At 36.4% G+C, this 20813-nt stretch overlaps 1 pseudogene; it reads left to right on the top strand.

The window, feature by feature from the left end:
* Positions 1–820: 820 nt before the first annotated feature.
* LOC114317023 (myosin-11-like) lies at positions 821–3313 on the top strand (annotated as a pseudogene).
* The last annotated feature ends 17500 nt before the right edge of the window (positions 3314–20813 follow it).

Here is a 20813-nt window from a genome sequence, read left to right as displayed (position 1 = left end):
TTTCTTTCGAATTTTACTGCATGTATAACATTTGTATACATCAATAAGTGTGTTTGTTGAATTGTTGAATTGATCTGTTAGGTTCTTTTTTGAACTGAAAGAAACTTCTACACTAATTTTCATAGGACAATTTGGATAAATAGGACACAATATTGGGCCAAAAAAGATTATAGTTCAACAAAAATTTAACCGTAATTGTGAATCAATATTCTGGAAATACATATTAGATCACTGAGCTGCAAAACAAACATTTGTTTGCCTGTGTTCATGTAATTACCTATATATTCACCATTTACAAATGCAACCATTGGTGGCCAACGTTTGCTATTTGTAGGAATGGGTTAATATCAGAACGCATTGGTAAGTTGCAGCAATCAAAATGTATATTGCAAGATGAATTCAAAAACATGTCAGATCTGTGGAAAGTTTGGAAAGAAAATTGTGAAAGTTGAGTAAGATAGGATTACCTGGTGTTGTACCAAGCATAGTCTGAGGTATCTTTAGTCAAGCTATAGAGCTCCAATAGAGACTTGCTTTTTAGTGGTAATTGGTGTATGTTTGGAATACTTTCTTGGGACATTTCCCATTTAAGATTTCGTGCATTGTTTGATGGATGGAAATTCCTAGCATAAATATGTGTAGGAAGGTGAGTGTCATTAGCAACACATGAAAACAAAAGTTTGAAGAGAGGACTATCAGTACAAATTTTGGAAGTACAGATACACAGTTGAAGTGTGTGTTTTTTTTTAGAAAGGCACGGTTGGGGTGTTAATTAGGCAGTTTGGGAAAATTAAAGTTCAAGTTTGAAATCTGACCATAAATGGGTCCAATTATAGTATGTTTTAAAATCTTAGCTCACAAGCAAATGGAAGTCAAGGTATAGGGACTTCCAGACTTGTATTGAATAATCTAATCCTATATGCTACTAGTGTGTCTTGCTTTCGCTTTTTGTCATAATTGGCTTCTCATAACTAAGTATTATTATTTGGATTAAAGACCTAGGATAATAATGACATCTTAGCCTATTGGTTGTCCAATTCATCAACTCTTCTGCTGCTACTCCAGCGTACATTGAAAGCAAGTGGTGCTGCTGGAATGGCTCCTCTGCGCCGTCGATCATCCTCAGCTACTCTGTTTGGAAGGATGACACAGGTAATTTAAAGTTCCCATTTGAATTTCCATGTTTTGTCATCAAACGAAGTTTTAGTCCTTTCGTTAGTTCAGGTGTTTCCTATTATTTTCATTTGCAGAGTTTCTGAGGAACTCCGCAAGGAGTTAATCTTTCCTTTGTAAATGGTGGCCTGACTAGTGGAGCAGAAACTTTACACCAAGTTGAAGCCAAATACCCAGCTTTGCTTTTCAACCAGTAACTTACAGCATTTGTAGAAAAGATTTATGGAATGATTTGAGATAACCTTAAGAAAGAGATTTCTCCATTGCTTGGATTATGCATCCAAGTTATTGAATCTGTTTGATTCTTAAATTACTAGGCACAATTTATTGTAAAAGGAGGAATGAAATTCTTTATTCTATGGGTTATTTTATTAATTTACTTGGTAAATTATTTCTGTATAAAATTTCTTTCGGAATATGAAAAAATAGGCACCAAGAACTTCGAGGGCAAGCTTGGTTAAGGGATCATCACGTTCAGTTGCAACTACAGCAGCACAGCAAGCGTTGATTGCTCACTGGCAAGGGATTGTGAAGAGCCTAGGAATTTTCTTGAACAGTCTAAAAACAAATCATGTCAGTAAAATTTGTCACTGCTTTCATTCCTTGTTATGTCATTTTTTCTTCCCCATTACCCGTTTTGATAAAATTGGTGTCTTTGTCTGGCTTCTTGACATTGTTTTTATTTGTCTGCTTCCAACCCACTTCAGCTCTCCAAACATGCCACTTAAATGTGCCATTTACATAGTTGACTGGCTTGGATTTTGGGGGAATGCTTCTGTTTCTATCTACTGTGCATAGATTTTCTCTTGAAGCACCCTTTTGCTTACCTGTTTTCTTTTTCATTTTACTATTTTCAGGTACCTCCATTTTTAGTTCGCAAGGTGTTTACACGAATATTTTCATTCATCAATGTTCAACTATTCTTCAGGTAGTCTGCTTGTTGTCTTTAGATGCTTTTTGAAGTTTTTATACTGCAAGTAAGTTTTTTCTTATGGCCTTGTGCACGCTTTTTGGGACCACAGCCTTCTATTAAGGAGAGAATGTTGTTCATTCAATAACGGTGAATATGTTAAAGCAGGACTCGCTGAACTCGAACATTGGTGTTATAATGCAACAGATGAGGTAGCATCAGCATTGATTTATTACCACTTCACTTTGTGTTGTATAATTTCTATTTTAGTAAGCAAAAACATATTGCAGTATGCAGGTTCAGCTTGGGATGAGCTCAAGCATATCAGACAGGCTATAGGGTTTTTGGTATACCCTTCCTTTCATTGTTCATCTTGGACTCTTCTCTTTCACCATTAGTCGTTCTAAACTTTGAAATGGAAGAATCCCACCTGAAAGGAAACACAATTCCATAAACCACAAACATGAGATATTAGCATCTCTATAAAGGATGGAGTGCTTTTCATTAACTCTTTTGATGACATGAAAACTAATAATTTTCTGCATCAATTGGCAATCTTCTTTTAAACTTACTTGAACCAAATATGAGAGGTTCCAATTTCCACTCTATTCACTACACCAAAAGAATGTAGGATTCCACCATCAATTCAATATGTAGGAATATTACCAATCTAAGACTTCAATAAGCATATATGCCAACAATTTATTATTATTTGAGATCTTCAAAAGATAAAATTCTGTCTGGCAACAAGTTTTAAGTACTGTTTATAAGTATTGGGAACAAATTCTTTAATTTGTGTTTATTTTGGTGAATCTGACTGCAGTTTATGTTCTGCAGTTTTTCAGTTTTTCCTATAATCCCATCAACTTCCTATCAAGGAATTTCCTTTTGCACTCAATAACTATATTTGTGGAAAGTCCTTTATCTGCTTGCCTTAGCATTCCTGGATCTCAATCTTTTTGTTGTCATTGTTGACAGATTCAAGGATTATATCCCTGCAAAGTATCATTCCTTATATGAGCTGTACCTTAAAAGAAGTGACAACGCAGTCGCCATGTGAAGTAAGAAATTCTTCCATGTAAAGTATTTATATAAACCAAACCAAACCAAACTAAGCCTTAAGTCCCATCATATCTTTTTTGTCCTTAACAGTACCTTGTTGAAATAGAAACAAATGTTAGGTATATACTTATATATATATATATATAGAGGGAGCACCCAATTTGGTGTTCATGAAGTTTTGTGGACTTTTATTTTCCAAAAGTAAAACCTGACTTTCCACTTACAAATAGTTACAACTACTTTATATATATATATATATATATATATATATATATATTATATTTTGTTAATTTGGCACACAGTGTGTGCCTCACCTTCTAGTACGATGAAATGTAGTACTGCTACAGGTTGTTGAGATTTTAAGTTGAACACAAGTGATACTGGCATATTGAATGCAATTTGAGTAAACTAGTTTCAAAATTGAGGAAAAAATTAAATTATTATTTTTTGCTTAATATGCTTTGCAAGATAAACTCTTTGAGAGCAGAATTTTATTGTTGATTTTCAGAAAGGCTCGACAACTAAATGATGAAGTTACTTGATGGGCCAAAAAGAATCTGTATATGTGCTCCATTTGTGTTCATACTTTAGAACATTTGGTAATTTCTTACTTCGTATGTTTTAATATGTAGAGTATTTGAGGTCAATGGAAAAATAAACATCATTTTGCGATTTGATTGAATATGTTCTTGAAGTTGTTAAGTTGTGTCATGGGTGGATGTATCTTCGTCATCATTTCTGGTTTGATTGATTAAGTTGGCTGATTTAGTGGACTAAATACTTGATTTTTGTCTTTTTCTCAAAAGAGATCTGCGGTTGCACAAGTTGGTCTTATTTTGTTCGTGGGCAGGTTGTTAAGATGAGCACATAGATATTATTATTTTGGTTTAAGGACATGTTTATGTTGCTTTTTATAAAGATCAAATGTATTAAACAATTAATATATTTTTTTATTTTTGTGGAAGCAACGCTTTCCCAGTAAAACACCTTGTTGTCTCTTCAGATGGTCAATTCACCATAATTTCTCTTTAGAAGCTTAAGCTGTCTCTTAATAGTTTACATAAGCCTTCACCAATAGAAGGCTCTTGAAAATGGTTCCACTAAACAGAAACATTTTTCAATTTGGTTATAGAAATTCTTGCCTCCCATGGACCAAATGCATGCAAAAACTCTGTTGTGTGGTGTCTTTTTGCTAAATTCTGCAATTCAGTTTTGTCTGTCTCTTTTATTTATTTTTTTCTTTCGTAATCAGCATTTGTGAGCTTATATTTTTCTACACATTGATGATGCATGCAGGGGCCATGGTTTCAGCAAATCAGTATTTGGCCCTCAGACAATTATACTGTGTGACCAGGTATTTTGTTGATATTTTTGTCTTCGCTTTGCCATGTTTGATTTTCCATGTTCTTTTTTTGGTTCTTAAATACTTTCGATGAAGCTGTCAGGTACCTCAAGTCTCTCAAGGTTGAAGTGCAGAAAATTGGAGTTGGAAACCTGTAGAATTAAGCTTGAATCTTTGCTGCAGTAACAATGATTGAACCTCCTAGTGTTACCATTAGTATAAGTTCATCCTCTCTCTCTCTCTCTCTCTCTCTCTCTCTCTCTCTCTCTCTCTCTCTCTCTCTGAGCAGGTTGGCTGTACAGAAGGTGATGATGCCGGTCTTTCAAATGCGCACATGATTATGGCAGAGATTCCAAATGCTTCAGAAGCGGTGGTATAGGTGCGTGACTTGGGGTGAAAAAATAAATTTCTAGCAGTATGGTGGTTCTTGCTTTATGTAGGAAGGGTAATATTTGATGTGTATTATTAATACTCTGTTCAACTCTGGAAATTTGGAGACATTGGTTAGAAAATCTGGACATGAATGCTTGATGCTTTGTGTCTGACCCAATGAATATGAAGGCATAATTATTTCTTGGCTAAACACAACTTTTAAGGTGGTAATCTGACCCAATGACAAACGTTATCCATCCTAATTTATGGCATTGATTTGAGTAGTGGAAATCATTATAACTTCTTCCCAACCCTATTGCCTTATGCACTATTATTACTTTTTATTATTCAATTGTTAATTTCACTTTTATCTTTAAATTATTCTCATTTTATTTTTTGGGATTGAACTTATTGGATTTTTTTCTTGAATGATGTTGTATGGGGTACTATTATAGATGTGAGGGAATACTAATCTCACATAAATATATGTCTATACAAAGTTTTATTCATTATTGCTATTTTACAGGTATATTTTTGAAGTTAAATCTCACAAAATTAGTAGTTCAAAAAAAAAATAAAAAAATAAAAATCTTTTGCGGCGTTTTTCAAAACGCCACTATAGTTATATTTTTAAAATAATAAAAAAGCTATTATGACGTTTTTAAAGCGTCGCTAAATGCCTATGTGATGTCATGTTACCGTTGACTGCCACATTTAGCGGTGTTTATAAAAACGCCGCCTATACTAATTTTACGACGCATTTAAAGCGTCATAAACTTACAGCGACGACCGCGTCCTCAGCGTTTGGTAGTAAGTGTCACTAAAGGAATTAAAAGCGTTTTTCAGACATATAGCGCTAAAGTCATTTTTCCAGCAGTGAACGGAGTGTGAATGTTTGTTGTCACGAAGCTTTCATTATGTTGATACTATACTTAATTCATGAATTTGGATAGAGATTTATAAATAAAAAGAGAAAAATATAGGTAAAATGTAAATGAAATATAACTATATTTCACACTTTTTTTTCTTTTTTTTTTTTCTTCTTCAAATCACTCTCCAAATCCACGAACCAAACACAACCTTAAAGAAAAAAAAAAAAAAAAAAAAAAAACCCATTTATTGACTTTGGTTAACAATATTACTACACGAGGTTAAATTTGAATTTGGAATTTAAATAAAGTGACAAAGGTAAAAAATTGTCACTTCACAAATCGCTGCGTAAAATTCAAACGCAATTTTAATTACTATTGAAGTTTTGAATTTGAACCCACTAACTAAGGGGTGATGGACGTTGTCATTATGATATGCATAAGCAACTCTATTTGATTTCACATTATTAGATTTTCTTATATAGTTTAATGTTCATTCTCACAAAATTAGAGTTTAAAATTGTCATGGTATTTATAAATTATCTCTTGCCAATTCAAAAAAAATAAAATAAAATTTGGCCATGATGGCCAATTGCAAGGGATAATGTGACAACCAAGAAGAAGGTTCGAAAAAAAATAAAAATTGCATAACTTATATGTAATGATAACTACTAAATTATTTTGAACATCACAACCATCTAGAAAAAAGAAAACCAGAAAATTCTGGTATTTTTACAATTAAAAAAAGAAAAAGAAAAAAAAGCAGGGTATAGTAGCTAGATGCCTAGAACGCACATAGGCCTATTTTGAGAAGGTGGTAAAAAGTAATTTTTTGACTTTTAATCAAGTTTTTGGCTTTTTTAGACAAATGATTTGGGAAGTTGATAAAAAGTAACTTTTGATTTTTTTTATTAATATTTGTTTATGATGTTAAATCATAATAAAATGACCAAACTATCCCCATTTAGTTTAAAATAGTTACAACTTCACTCATGTAACACATTTTGACCCATGAGGGATAGAATTGTAATTTCACCATTGGCTAAAAACCAACTTCCCAAATGAAAAAAAATTCAAAAAAACTAACTTATAGCTTTTGCTACAAACCAAAAAAAGTGACTAAAAGTCAACTTCCCAAAACAAGCCATAATATGGAGGGGTCACAGCAACAACACCATATGGAGGGGTCACAGCAACAGAATATGGCTAGGCTGCAATTTCAAACAAAAAATTACTTATCAATATTGGAATTTTTAAAAGATAAAACAAACAAACAAACATACACACACATATACATATATATTAAAATATACTTGTATATTAATAATATATGGTTATGTTTGTTTAGAGGACTGGATTAGCGTATATAGGATAACTAATTCAGTGGATTTCACATATGTTTTTTCAGTAATCATGAGATTGTTGGATGAAATTATATATACCATGCATTATTGAGCTAAAGTAGAATAAAATTTAAAGAATTAGTTTTGGCCCATTTTTTTTTTTTTTTTGGAGAGAGAATTAGTTTTGACCATTATTAGATGGTAGAGGAGAAGAAATCATTTAGAGTGAACATAATTTAAGGTACCGAGATATGTATCAATATCAGTACTACAATCATATATCGGTTAATATACATCGATGAATAATAGCATCAAAAATCTAAAACTCTCATACATAATAGGCATACGATATATAAACGACCAATATTAAAACCTTAGAAGTGGGATTTAGTAGTCCCTGTTTAGAGATTTAACAGTCTAAGACTGTATCTAGCCAAACAAATTGAGAGATTAAGAGACAAAATATAGACAAGATACCCCACGTCTCCTAGTTCAATTACCTCCTCTATGGCTATGACATTATGTTGAGTTTCTCTCTGTGATTTTCGGCGCCCCTCCGACAATTTTTCATCAACTTTCTAACGAGAAATAAAAGCACATTCAAAGTGTAAATTTGGATTTTTTATACTTAGGAAGAGGTGTTTGAGAGTTTCTTTCCCGATTTCTAACATAGATTTTTGAATTTTTAATACTCATACTGGTCTCCCTTCTTTCAATTCTCCTCCCTACTATTGTGGGTGTTCTTCTTCTTCAACTTTGGCTTCCGGCGATGACCAATGTACAAGAAGGCAGTGACAGAGTTAGGTAGCGGTGACAAGGACGACGACAACAACGGTGACGATGGGGTTGAACTTTATTTAAATGTGTATCTTGTTCTTTCAAATCACATTTATGAGAAGATTAATGATTTCTCATATTGTACCTTTTTTTTCTTTTTTTCTTTTTGTGGAATTTGTTGTTTGTTGTTTGTTGTTATAGTTTCAGTAAGGTTTCTTGTTTGATTTTTTATATTTTCTTATAATTATTCTGTATGATATTAATTTTTATTTTAATATAAAAGATTTTGTGTAAGATTATATATGGTGTACAATGCACACTCAAAATTTTTCCTCCATATATCATGTAATAAAGAGAAGAAACTAGATATACCATCGTTCAAGGAAACCAGGTTGGCTCTGTGGTGGTGGTGGAGCAGTATACTGAGGTGGTGCCATCACTGGGGGGCCTTGATAATAACCCTATTTCACAAAATATAATAATCAATAAATAAATCAATTATTAGAAATATGAGAAAGCCTATTGGGTCCATCCTTCAAAGGTATATATCGTATATATCTTATCATAAGTTCGTGTTAAATTAGTGTAATTTTATCATAAATTTTGGTAACATCAATTATAAAATATATAATTTTGTCACAAATTAATATAACAAAATGTTTAAAATTTTATGACTGGCCTAACTTTATCATGAATTTTTGTGATATCAATCACAAAATGTATAACCTTGTCATAAATTAGCATAACAAATTGTCTAAAATTTTGTAATTGATGTTATAAAAATTTATAGCCTAGTTACAACATTTTTTTTTTATGTCAATTTGTGAAGTTATGCATTTTGTGATTAATATGATGAAATTTTATGGGTGTCTAAAATTTTGTGATTGGACATATAAAAATTTATGATTTAGTTACGGCATTTTTTGTTATCTCAATTTGTAACGAGATTATACATTTTACAATTAATATAATAAAATTTGACAATAAAATTACACAAATTTAAGATACGATACTAAGAGGGTAATTTGTGAGCAAATTAGGCCGAACTAGGATGAGTCTTCTTTGGAAGTTGGGCCGCATAATGGGCTAAGGAGATATTTTGTATTTTGGCTTTGGGCCGAAGTAGGTACTAGGACAGTTGGATGTGTTGTTGGGATTGAGACCTATTTACCTTCTGACCGGGATGATGGCAGGGGCCGAGCTAGGTGTAGCTCGGCAGGATGCCAACCTGTAGCATGGTCATCACGGCTCGCCCATGTTGAGCACGGAGCCGAGGTAACGTCAATGGTGAGGGCTGAGCTGTGTATAACTAGGCAGGGTGGCATTCGATAGATCGGCTTTCGATCACACGGTCCGAATGGCAGGGGACCGAGATAAGGCAGTTCGGTCAGGAATGTATAACCGAGGTAAAGGGCTCAACCATCTCACTTGGCTTGCAGTGATGAGACTCCTAGGAGGACTTTGCTAAGGAGAGTTAGAGTCTTACTGGGATTGTGCAAACCATCTCACTTGGTTGGTAGTGAGTAGGGTGTGTGATTCCTAGAAAGACTCTTAGAAGGAGAGTTGGAATCCTACTAGGATTGAGCCAAACCAAGTCTATAAAAGCTCATGACCAGACCTATGTAGAGGTATCCCAATTCTTACTCTAGAATATACAGAGCTTATTGTCTATTGTCTTGTTGCTGACTTAGGCATCGGAGGGGTTTCCGGCACACACCCGCCGGTTAGCTCACGTTTGTATTTTCAGGTGGCAAAGCGAAGATGTTTGGAGGAGTGCAAACTTGATCAGCAGGATTATACAAGAAGATTATTTTGTGCTCGTACAATTGGCGCCGTCTGTGTGAATTTCACAAAGAGCAAAACCTCTTAATCAAGTTCTCCTCTCTAGTTGAAAGCAATGGCGCACAATGAAGACTTGCCACAATCTGCTATTGGTAGGCAAACACCGGAAGGAGGTGGAAGGCGCGAAGGTTTACCTTCCATCCCACCCATAGTGGAATTAGATCCCCAGCAAAGGAATCCGCGGAGAGAAACAAGAGAAAGACAGGGCTCAAGTCCACACCGCTCTTAAAGCCCTGATAGATAGAGGCGGAAGATGGATCCTCAGGTTCTCGAAGATCATGTAAGGGATCAAGACGAAGTAATAAAAAGAATGGCGGCTGACATAGAGACAATGAAGCGCCAGATAAAAGGCAAAGGGGTGGCAACAAAAGAAGGGCACAAAGGCAACACACACTCTTGCTACTTAGAAGGTCATGACAGACAAGTCACACTATCACAAACTGGAAGAAGAAGCCTCAGGTCGGGCGATACACAATCAAAGACTTCCAGGACACGCTACTCCAGGCCTGAGAGAATGAGGACTGAAAGGGCTCGAATGAGAGAAGACACTCAGGCTTGCGACTCCCGTAGAGTCTCCGCACTACAACGATTGGCTCCTAGAACACATGGGAGTGTCAAGGTTAGAATTCCAGAGCCACGCCTTGCCTATGAACTAGCAGACAAAGCGTTAGCAAGGTTGTAGAGCTCATCGTTCATTCCGACAATAGAGAACACACCATTACCCTCAGGCTTCCACCAGCCCAATTCACTACTTATGAGGGGAAGTCGGACCCTTACATACACTTGAGCCACTTTTACCAGGTTATGGCCGTATATCGGCAAAACGAGGCTCTAATGTGTATCATGTTTCCTTCCAGCCTTGGTGACCTGAGTTTGATGTGGTTTGAAAGGTTGCCAGAAGGTAGCATAGCTTCATGGGCGCAACTAGCGGAGGTATTTGTGACCAGATTCAGAACGAACACCAAGACACCAATGGAGATTGACCAGCTTCTCTCCATAGACATGGGTGACAAAGAAACATTGAGGTCTTACAATAACCGGTATTGGGAGACTTTTAATTAGATTGGAGATTGCCCTACAAACCTAGCTATCGCGCAGTACAAACGAGGTTTGTCGGCTGGCAATAAGTTGAGGGATTCAATAACAATGACGTCGCCCCCTTACTATGAAAGCCCTAATGGAGAGAGTGCACCAACACATTCGGGTAGAGAAAGATGGGCGCGCACCAAGGTAGAGTCTGGTGCAACAGTGATACCAGACAAAAAGCCTTTGGCGAGAGTTAACACGGTTGACAAGTAGGATTGACCGCGCAAAAGTCTTTGCCCGACTGTGAGGCAATTGGAAAGGTTGGCAGGATTGGCCTACTCTTTCTAATAAGTCTTTGCCCGACTAGGGGGTAATTGGGAAGGTTAGCAGGTTTGACCAACACTTTCCATTCTTCAGCCGAGATCAAGATCTAAGATGGAGAAGGTTAGCCGGAATAACCAACACTTTGTTCTCTTCAGCCAAGATCGAGATCTAGGCTGGAGAGGGTTGGCTAAAAAAACCAACATTTTGTTCTCTTCAGCCGAGATCAGGATCTAGGCTAGAGAGGGTTGGCTGGAAAAACCAACATTTTGTTCTCTTCAGCCGAGATCAGGATCTAGGCTGAAGAGGGTTGGCTGAAGAAACTAACATTTTGTTCTCTTCAGCCCAGATCAGGATCTAGGCTGGAGAGGGTTGGCTGGAAAAACCAATATTTTGTTCTCTTTAGCCGAGATTAGGATCTAGGCTGGAGAGGGTTGGCTGGAAAAATCAACATTTTGCTCTCTTCAGCCGAGATCAGGATCTAGGCTGAAGAGGGTTGGCAGGAATAACCAACATTTTGTTCTCTTTAACCGAGATCAGGATCTAGGCTGGAGAGGGTTGGCCGGAATAACCAACACTTCGTTCTCTTCAGCCGAGATTAGGATCTAGGCTGAAGAAGGTTGGCAGGTTTGACTAACAAATTTTTGAACTCTTTGGCCGGGATGAGGGTTACCTCGGCCAAAGCAAGTTGGCAGGGTTAGTATAAACCAAGCTAGTCTGCTCAGCGAGACACAGAAAGAGCAACTCGTCGTACGATTACAAACTCAAAGGATATATACGTTGAAGGTAAAAAAACAGGGGTTGTTCAAAATTTTGGAGGTATATGACGGTTGTAACAGGAGAACGAGGATAATGGGGGCACGCCATGTATCCTGGGAATGACGTCGTACCAGATTAGTGAAAAGACATGTTGAGCAACTAACAAGGCTTATTGGGGCTGAACAAGCTGTGAAACCAAACAATTTTTTAGCTCGGCAGAGTGGGGTGTTCTTAGCTCAGTTGGAGGAAAAATAATCCCAATCATGCTACGCAAATGGAATTAAGGAGCAATTAAGAGGGTAATTTGTGAGCAAATTGGGCCGAGCTAGGACGAGTCTTATTTGGAAGTTGGGCCGCGTAATGGGCCAAGGAGATATTTTGTATTTTGGCTTTGGGCCGAGGTAGGTACCAGGATGGTTGGATGTGTTGCTAGGATTGGGACCTATTTACCTTCTGACCGGGATGATGGCAGGGCGATAGGCCGAGCTAGGTGTATCTCGGCAGGATGCCAACCTGTAGCATGGTCATCACGGCTCGCCCATGTTGAGCATGGAGTTGAGGTAACGTTAATGGCGAGGGCCGAGTTGTGTATAACTCGACAGGGTGGCATTCGATAGATCGGCTTTCGATCACACGGTCCGAATGGCAGGGGACCGAAATAAGGCAGTTCGGTCAGGAATGTATAACCAAGGTAAAGGGTTCAGCCATCTCACTTGGCTTGCAGTGATGAGACTCCTAGGAGGACTTTGCTAAGGAGATTTAGAGTCCTACTGGGATTGTGCAAACCATCTCACATAGTTGGTAGTGAGTAGGGTGTGTGATTCCTAGAAAGACTCTTATAAGGAGAGTTGGAATCCTACTAGGATTGAGCCAAACCAAGTCTATAAAAGCTCATGACCAGACCTATGTAGAGGTATCCCAATTCTTACTCTAGAATATACAGAGCTTATTGCCTATTGTCTTGTTGCTGACTTAGGCATCGGAGGAGTTTCCGGCACACACCCGCCGGTTAGCTCACGTTTGTATTTTCAAGTGGCAAAGCGAAGATGTTTGGAGGAGTGCAAACTTGATCAACGGGATTATATAAGAAGATTATTTTTTGCTCGTACAGATACATATAATCTCACTATAAGAATTTACACATTCGTTGACCAAAAAAAATTTGGTTGCAAAAAAGTGACATTTGCGGACCAAAATAAAATTTCGTAGCTAAAAATTGATAATATTACTGACTAAATTTTTTTTGTTGCAAATAAGTAATTTTTTGCGACCAAATTACAATTTTTGTCACCAAAAATATGGGCGTGAGAATGAAATTTGGGCGGGAACTGTATGATCTTTTAGCGACTAATATAATTTGGTCGTGATACCAAAACGACATCGTTTTGGTGTCTAAATTCGCGTACAGACATTAGCCGACCAACAGGTTTGTAGGGGATAACTTTACTAATTCAAACTCATATAAAAATAAATACGCTCCTCTTTCGCACCTCAGTCGAATTCGATTAAAGCTCAGTCGCGCCAATCACCTCACCGTACCATTAACCTTGCCGTTCGTCTGCGCCGCCGTCCGTCTTCGCCATTTCTGATTCATCTACATATTTTTTTTCAACTTATAATAGTTTCTCTCTGTTTATATCTCTGTGTCTCACTTTTTCTCTTTGATTTCTCATACTCATCTTGTTCTACAATGTCTCACCCACTAGGGCCCTCACCATCGCAATTTTTCGGAGCATCTTCAACTCTCCCTACAAACAATTTCAGGTATAAATCCTCTGTATCACTCTCACTCACTCAGTCTTTGTCTGTGTCTCCCTCTCACTATCAATGTTTGTGTTGATGTTTGTTGCTGGCTGTTAGAAATTGGGCGCTCATGTGGCATGACCCTTTGAACCCTTTGAACCTTATCCAAGTAAGTTTGAATTTGAATTCAAAACTTATTTGGATAACCACTCATGATATCTATATCTATCATATCAACTGATATGCATAGATTGATATATATGGTTATATATCAAATTATATGGTTAAGTTATATATCGATATCAGATACGTTATATGGTTTTTACCCATAACCTTTTTTCTCAGACTCTCTCTCTAACTCTCTCACATATGAGAACGATCCAGCTTTTGCACTATGACTTGTGTGGGTGATACTCATTTTGTAGTATCACTCCACTGTTGGGTTGGTTGTTCATATCCTGGAAGCACGTGATTTACCCACGAGATTCTTCGCTTCAGGCTCTACTAAAAGTATGATTCTAAAATTTTTCCTGCTGCGTTATAATACTTGTGATTTACATTGGTATTAGAGCGAATATGGGTATTTTCATGCTTATTTTTATGCATTAAAATATGTGTATATTTTTATATAAATATATATACATGATATATGCTTGAATATTAATAAAGGAGGAAGATGTCCAGTCTCATTAGATTAAGAGCATAAAATATCTCATTTTTATGTTCATTAAATGTCATTTTTAATGTCATAAATGTATTTATTTTGAAAAATAGAGTTCGACAGTACTGAAGTTGGACCAAAAAACACCCTGGAAGGCGGCGCGTGGACCTCACGCACCACCTGACGCCGTGAGCGACTTCCACAAGCTGATACGCGCCAGATGCGCTTCCGACGCGCCTCCACGCGCGCCGTCGGCGCCACGCACGAGCGCCGCGCACTGAGCCGCCTCTGAGCTGCGCCGTTTTTCTCCGCTGGCTTGGCTGCTGATGTTAAGGGTCTGTTTTTTTTTTTTTTTTTTTTTTTTTTTTTTTTTTTTAAATCCATAATTGCGTTATATGGTCATAAGTAATTCGTTATAATTTTGTTTTAAGCATGGTTGGTACTGTTAGACTGAGAATTAAATTTTCTATCTTCTGTAAAAGTTTTAAAATTTTATGAAAATAAAAAATATTTTTTTTTGAAATAATAATTCATTATTTTTGCTTTAAAATGCTTCTGGTGTTGCATGATTAAGTTTCTGGAGCTGCAGGTTTTACTGTAGACCATTGTAATGGTCTACTATTTACTGGTATATTTTTTTTTAGTTTACCAGATTCTGGAATATTTATTTCTGATTTTATGTGTGTTTATTAGTTATTTAAAATTCTAGAAAAATTCAGAAAAAATTTCAGAAAATTTCAAAAGTGATATACTTTCTGTTATGGCATAATCTGAATATTATATACAGCATATTATTATTTTTTGCCTAGAGTTTCTAATATGCTGTAATTAGAATAGCATGATTAATTGTTTTTTATTTAAATTCCATTACTAAATGTAACATAGCATGAGTTGATTGTGAATCTACTTTAAGATGTTATTGTATGGAATTAGAATATTTTATCATTTTTTTAGACATGCCATAATCAGTGGAAGGTTGTTCGGTTGAGAGAAATCTTTGTAGATTTACTCTCGAAAACTAATATTTTGCTCATGAATTAAAATAAATTTTGGATAATTGTCACCTATGGCGCAAGAGATGATTACGAGCATAACGGATTTTTGATCTTGTGACTTATGTAATATTGTTACTATTTAATTTAGATTTTTGTGGCAAATTATATTATGCTAATCAAATTAATCCCAATGCGAATTTCTCTCTAAATTGATTTAGTTTATGGAAGTTAATTTTGTTGACCTAGACTTAGTAGAAATGTTCAAATGTGAACAATGTAATCTTATTATTTAGATGAGCAAAAGTCTTGGACACTTTAGGTCAGACCTTAATTGAGCCAAAATAAGGAAACATGACTCAAAGTCACTGTGGTTTTGTTGCCTTGTTTGGCACAATAAAAATTGATGTGTGCACTATGGTTAGCAGCATGCTATGTAGCTTTGATTGGCGAGTTTTGGAGTTGTGAAATTAGTAAGCCCTCAATAGATCTGTATATGATCTTGACTATTGAGCTGCGTATTTTGACTTGTAATAATGTTGCATCATTGGATGAAGTAACATTCAAGAGTCACGTCATCCAAGAAATGTGAGCTTAAATGAATTAGTCATGAAGTGTAAGATGAGTAGCCAGTATGAGCAGTGTTTTGCTCTCTATCCAACTGTTGGGAGTGGATGGGGCAAAATTTCACGCACTATAACAGTGTGCATTAAAGTATCACTTGAAGTTGAAAGATTAGCGCTTAGTAGCAGCAAAATCTATTAACACTAAGTGAAAAGATTAGCGCCAAGTGGCTGCAAATTCTATTAGCAGTGCCAACTTGTCTAAGTCTGGACACTTACTGTTTCCACACTTGAGTGGGAGACAATGTGCTTCTTTGGATGATTCCTTAGCTAGGCTAACGTTTTTTGAATAACGTTTACCACTAAACGCAAACGTTGCAGCATAGTAATGAAAAAGGTCAGGCCGACAAGGTTGTTATGACTCTAAGAATTTGACGCATCGCTTGTGAGAGCATTGTGTTGAATTAGACTCTGTAGCCTAATTCACGCTTAAGTTACTTCAGGAGCTGTCATAGATTGATAGCTTGTTCTCTCATTCTTGTGGATAGTAGAATTAATTGCAAGTAACTATGAAGTGAGAAACAGAGATGGCAAGAAGAGTATCGTCATCTTTCAACTAGATGCAGTAAAGTGTATGGAGAATAAAATTAACTTGAAGGTGCAGGGAATTAGCACTTACTAGTTAAATTTGCGACTTTGGCGCACTTCATATCTCCATGACATCTTTTTATGATCTAGTAAATATGAATTAGTTGTGAGTCATTACCTAGTTGGGCATAAACCTTTAAAACTTGTCTTCAAAAACTCACACATTAAGATGATTGGAATTAGTTTATGACATTGGTCATGAACCAGTGGATTATTATACTTAATCACATTAATGAGATAATGACACGATGGTTTGAGTAGGCCTTCTCGGGCCCACTCGCTTGTGACATCCTGCTCTTATATGAATGTGTAACTTTGTTCGCAATGGGTGCGCACAAGTAAGTAGGAAAGCCGTAGAAGGTCATTTGTATTGGCCCATTTAGTCCACTATGATATTTCTGACTAGATATGTGTAAGGGTATGATAGCTAAGCCTCAGTCTCGACACATTTATAGATTATGATACGCATCTGAGTCAAGACTATTTGATCTCCTGTAAGTCAAAAGTTTTGAGATGATTTTTGACATTGCACATATGAGGTTGAGATCAATTAGAAAACAACTTTCGTGCTTTTAGTTTTGACCAAGGTAGCGAGTATCTATTTGAGTTATTTTAGAAAACTCTATAAAGAGAAATGGATGCTTAGAAAATTGATTATTCCTAATACTCAACAACACAATGGTGTAGTAGAGATAAGGAATTAAGTATTGTTAATGTTAGGTGGATGATGGCGCAAAATGCTTCCCAATTGGGAATTTCACTTTAGTTTGTTGCCTATATTCCTAACTAAATGCCCTCCATATCAGATTTTACACTCCATTTAAGTAATGGGTTAGTAGAGAGCCATCCATGGGCGATCTGTAACCGTTAAGCAGCTTATCTTTATTTTTACTTCTCATAAGGTTGCAAAGTTAAGACCTAGAGTTTTATGGCGCATTATTGTATACTGTCTTATAAACACATAGGGTCACGCGGTGCATTATTGTATGCTGTCATGTAAACCCTCCGAGTCATGTGCATATAGGTAAGTAGCTTTGTGGGAATGTAACTAAGTCACATAAATTTTTCTTAGTAAAGGTGACGTGAATACAGTTTTTGTAACTCTATAAGATAGAGAATTCTAAGCATAGCGCTCTATGTAGCCTAGTTGAGAATGGAAAGAAATTTCCAATATCTTAGGGACAGTGGGAGCGATGTGCCTACTAATGGATTAGTCCATTAGAGAAGAATACTCTACATTCTTAGTTGCGTGGTAGCGAATGTGAAAATTTTTCACGTCATCACTAGGTGATTGAGAAGGAAACATTCATGATTGCTCTGCAAGATGATAAAGAGCCTGGGATAATGCCAAAGGCTCTAGTTCCCTGTTTTTAGAAAGTGGATCAATGTTGCACAGTTTAAGACAAAGTCTTTGAGGATTAACAATTTCTATAATTTGGTTGACTTTCCATTATGACGCGAAACTATTATGAGGTTATGCGCAATTTGGATAGTCATTGTTAAGGCATAAGGCTCGCTAAATACCAAAAAGTTGCACCATTGAGAAAAGTGTAGACCATGAGAAGACTTCCTCCTGGGGAGTGAGGTTATTTCGACTTAGGCTATGATTGACATAAGTTCGGAACATTGATTTGTGGACATTGTGACCCAACTTTCTTGTTGAAGAATTGGATAAGTAGATCCGTAGGAATTTACCTTCTGCTTTTATGGTGAAAAGTTAGGAGCGCAAAAAGGTTGCTAGTTCCAATAAATCTTTTATAACCTAAAATAGTTATCCAAATAATGGTTCTTAGATTTCGTCAAACCATAATAGGCAAACGATGATCGATGAAGACCATTGAGGCATGATCAATGGTCCAAAAGAAGTTTTTCCTTACTTAGTCATTATGAGCCAGGAATTTATAAGGTTATCGCCACCTAGGGTGGGCAGTCCTCTATTTTAGATATGATGGACATGGGTGATGTAATTTATATGATCGGATGTATGATCCTTAGGGATTGTTTTGGGAGAATTCCCGGTTTGTTTTCGATGACTTACATAAGGAATATCCTAGAATGATTCTAGATGCAAAATTGCAAACCTATTGACTTACCTATTGGTAAAAGTCAGAGCCTTAGCTATTGAGTGAATCCTTAGATTGTCTTTGGGAGAAACAGATGACCTATATTCCTTGATCTTTTTTTGTTGTGGGAGCCTGAAATACGCTATGTGGGCGTATTCGGCATGATAAGTGTTATCTTTGCTTAATGGTCAACTAAGTTGTTTAGACATTGACCTTGCTCATTAGACTGTGGATAAAATACTTTACTAGTAGTATATTAATTTGCTCCTTGTAAGATTTAATGCGCTAGTTGGGCACATCTTGAATGGAAGCAGATTGGTCACCAAAATATCTTTAAAGAGGTAATTGCACAAGAGGTAGTGATTTTGAACCATTTCATGTGAGGTGCAAATGGTGGATTCCGTTGTATATACTTATCGCAAGAGGTGCTGATAAGGCTTATGCTTGAATCTATAATTGTGCAGACTGTGGTTGTGTTTTTTTAAAATCGATCACTTATTTGTTATGAGATGATGGGATGTTGACATTATTATGGTTTGTGTCATAATGATTAACAGATGATGATGTCAGCAGGCAAGATTAGCTCACTTACATGAGTAATCGCCCTTGGCGCTTAAGAGCGAGCAAGGATGAGACTAGTGGTTTATTTTTATTTGGAGCCAAAAGAGGCTTAAATTATCCACTATGTATGTCGCCTTGGTTACAATCAAGATGATGTCGTGATAAGGACCATACGTGGATGTTAGTACCCACTTTCTATGTTGTACCTGTTATGATTAGCCAGATACGAGATCTCATTTGGCGCCTGGTAGGCGAGCAAATAGAGAATTCGAGTTAGGCGCTAGAAAGTGACTAGACTAAGATCTGTAGTGTGTATCAAGTATGACGTCACTCTTTTGGAAGGGTTACTCCACCGTAACATGTATTCATACTATATGTGCTTAGCGACCGAGTAATGAGGTGAGAGAATGGATCCCTGTTTCCTCACTGTGTGAGTCTTATGTGTCATTATTGATATGACTTTCATTTATGTACCCTTTTGTGACTTTTGACTATGTCATAAGGTAAGGGGTTGATGTTCTGTTACTTTGGTATGTTGCCTGCGGTCATGTATGATTCGACCTTAAGGGACATCATTGGGAAAGTGGTCAATCCTAAACTAAATGGCATGAGGGCAAAGTGAAGATTATCTAGTATTACACTACTGTTGTATATTCATTGCCGGCAACTCACATCGCTCTGTATGAGAGGCGGATTGAGTGTGAATATATTGCAAGAATTGAGAGGGTCAAACATGCTCTTTTGAGGGATTAGAGATGTTTTTTTTTTGGATCGGTGTAATTAGATGGGTCTGGGGTCTATGAGACACTATTTCTATTCTTTTTGGGTTGATGTCTTTATGCTGGCTCATTTTGAGTTTCTAGTATAGAGCTCCCACATATAAGTGTTTCTCTGCGGTCACACGATGCATTGGCTAGTATGAGATTGTTCATTTTTTGGGAGATTGAGATAGAGATATGGCAGTGTCATGCCAACTTATGTGCGAGTGAGAGATGTTAGAAATTGGGCGCCCATGTGGCACGACCCTTTGAACTCTTTGAACCTTATCCAAGTAAGTTTGAATTTGAATTCAAAACTTATTTGGATAACCACTCATGATATCTATATCTATCATATCAACTTATATGGATAGATTGATATATATGGTTATATATCAGATTATATGATTAAGTTATATATCGATATCAGATACGTTATGTAGTTTTTACCCATAATTTTTTTCCTAGACTCTCTCTCTAACTCTCTCCCATATGAGAACGATCCAACTTCTGCACTGTGACTTGTGTGGGTGATACTCATTTTGTAGTATCACTCCACTACTGGGTTGGTTGTTCATATCCTGGAAGCACGTGATTTACTCACGAGATTCTTCGCTTCAGGCTCTACTAAAAGGTATGATTCTGAAATTTTTCCGGCTGCGTTATAATACTTTATGATTTACACTGGCATATGTCAATAATAAGATTTCGTTCTGTTGTTTGTGAAGTCCCCCAATCTGTGATGTTCTTGTAGTGTTTTATTTCTCAACTTTCTTTAAGTATCCCTTTTTATATTAGGAAATATACTTAATGAGAATCAAAAAAAAAAAAAATTTGGGTGCTTTTGTAAGTTATTTGTAATTTGATTTCCAAACTAGTTAGTTGGTTAATTGGATTTATTTCATTTTTTAAGTACCCTTAAATGAGCCACAAGCTTTACAAGGACTTACCCTATATACCATCATTTACAAGTTGGACTTGAATTTTTAAGAAGAGACTTAAAAATAAAAAAATAAATGAAAAAAAGA

This window comes from Camellia sinensis, chromosome 2, assembly GCF_055761805.1.
Source record: "Camellia sinensis isolate YWXY chromosome 2, ASM5576180v1, whole genome shotgun sequence".
In the NCBI taxonomy this organism is placed as follows: Eukaryota; Viridiplantae; Streptophyta; class Magnoliopsida; order Ericales; family Theaceae; genus Camellia; species Camellia sinensis.
Note: the sequence above shows the minus strand (reverse complement) of the source record. Positions and strands in the feature narration are given on the sequence as shown.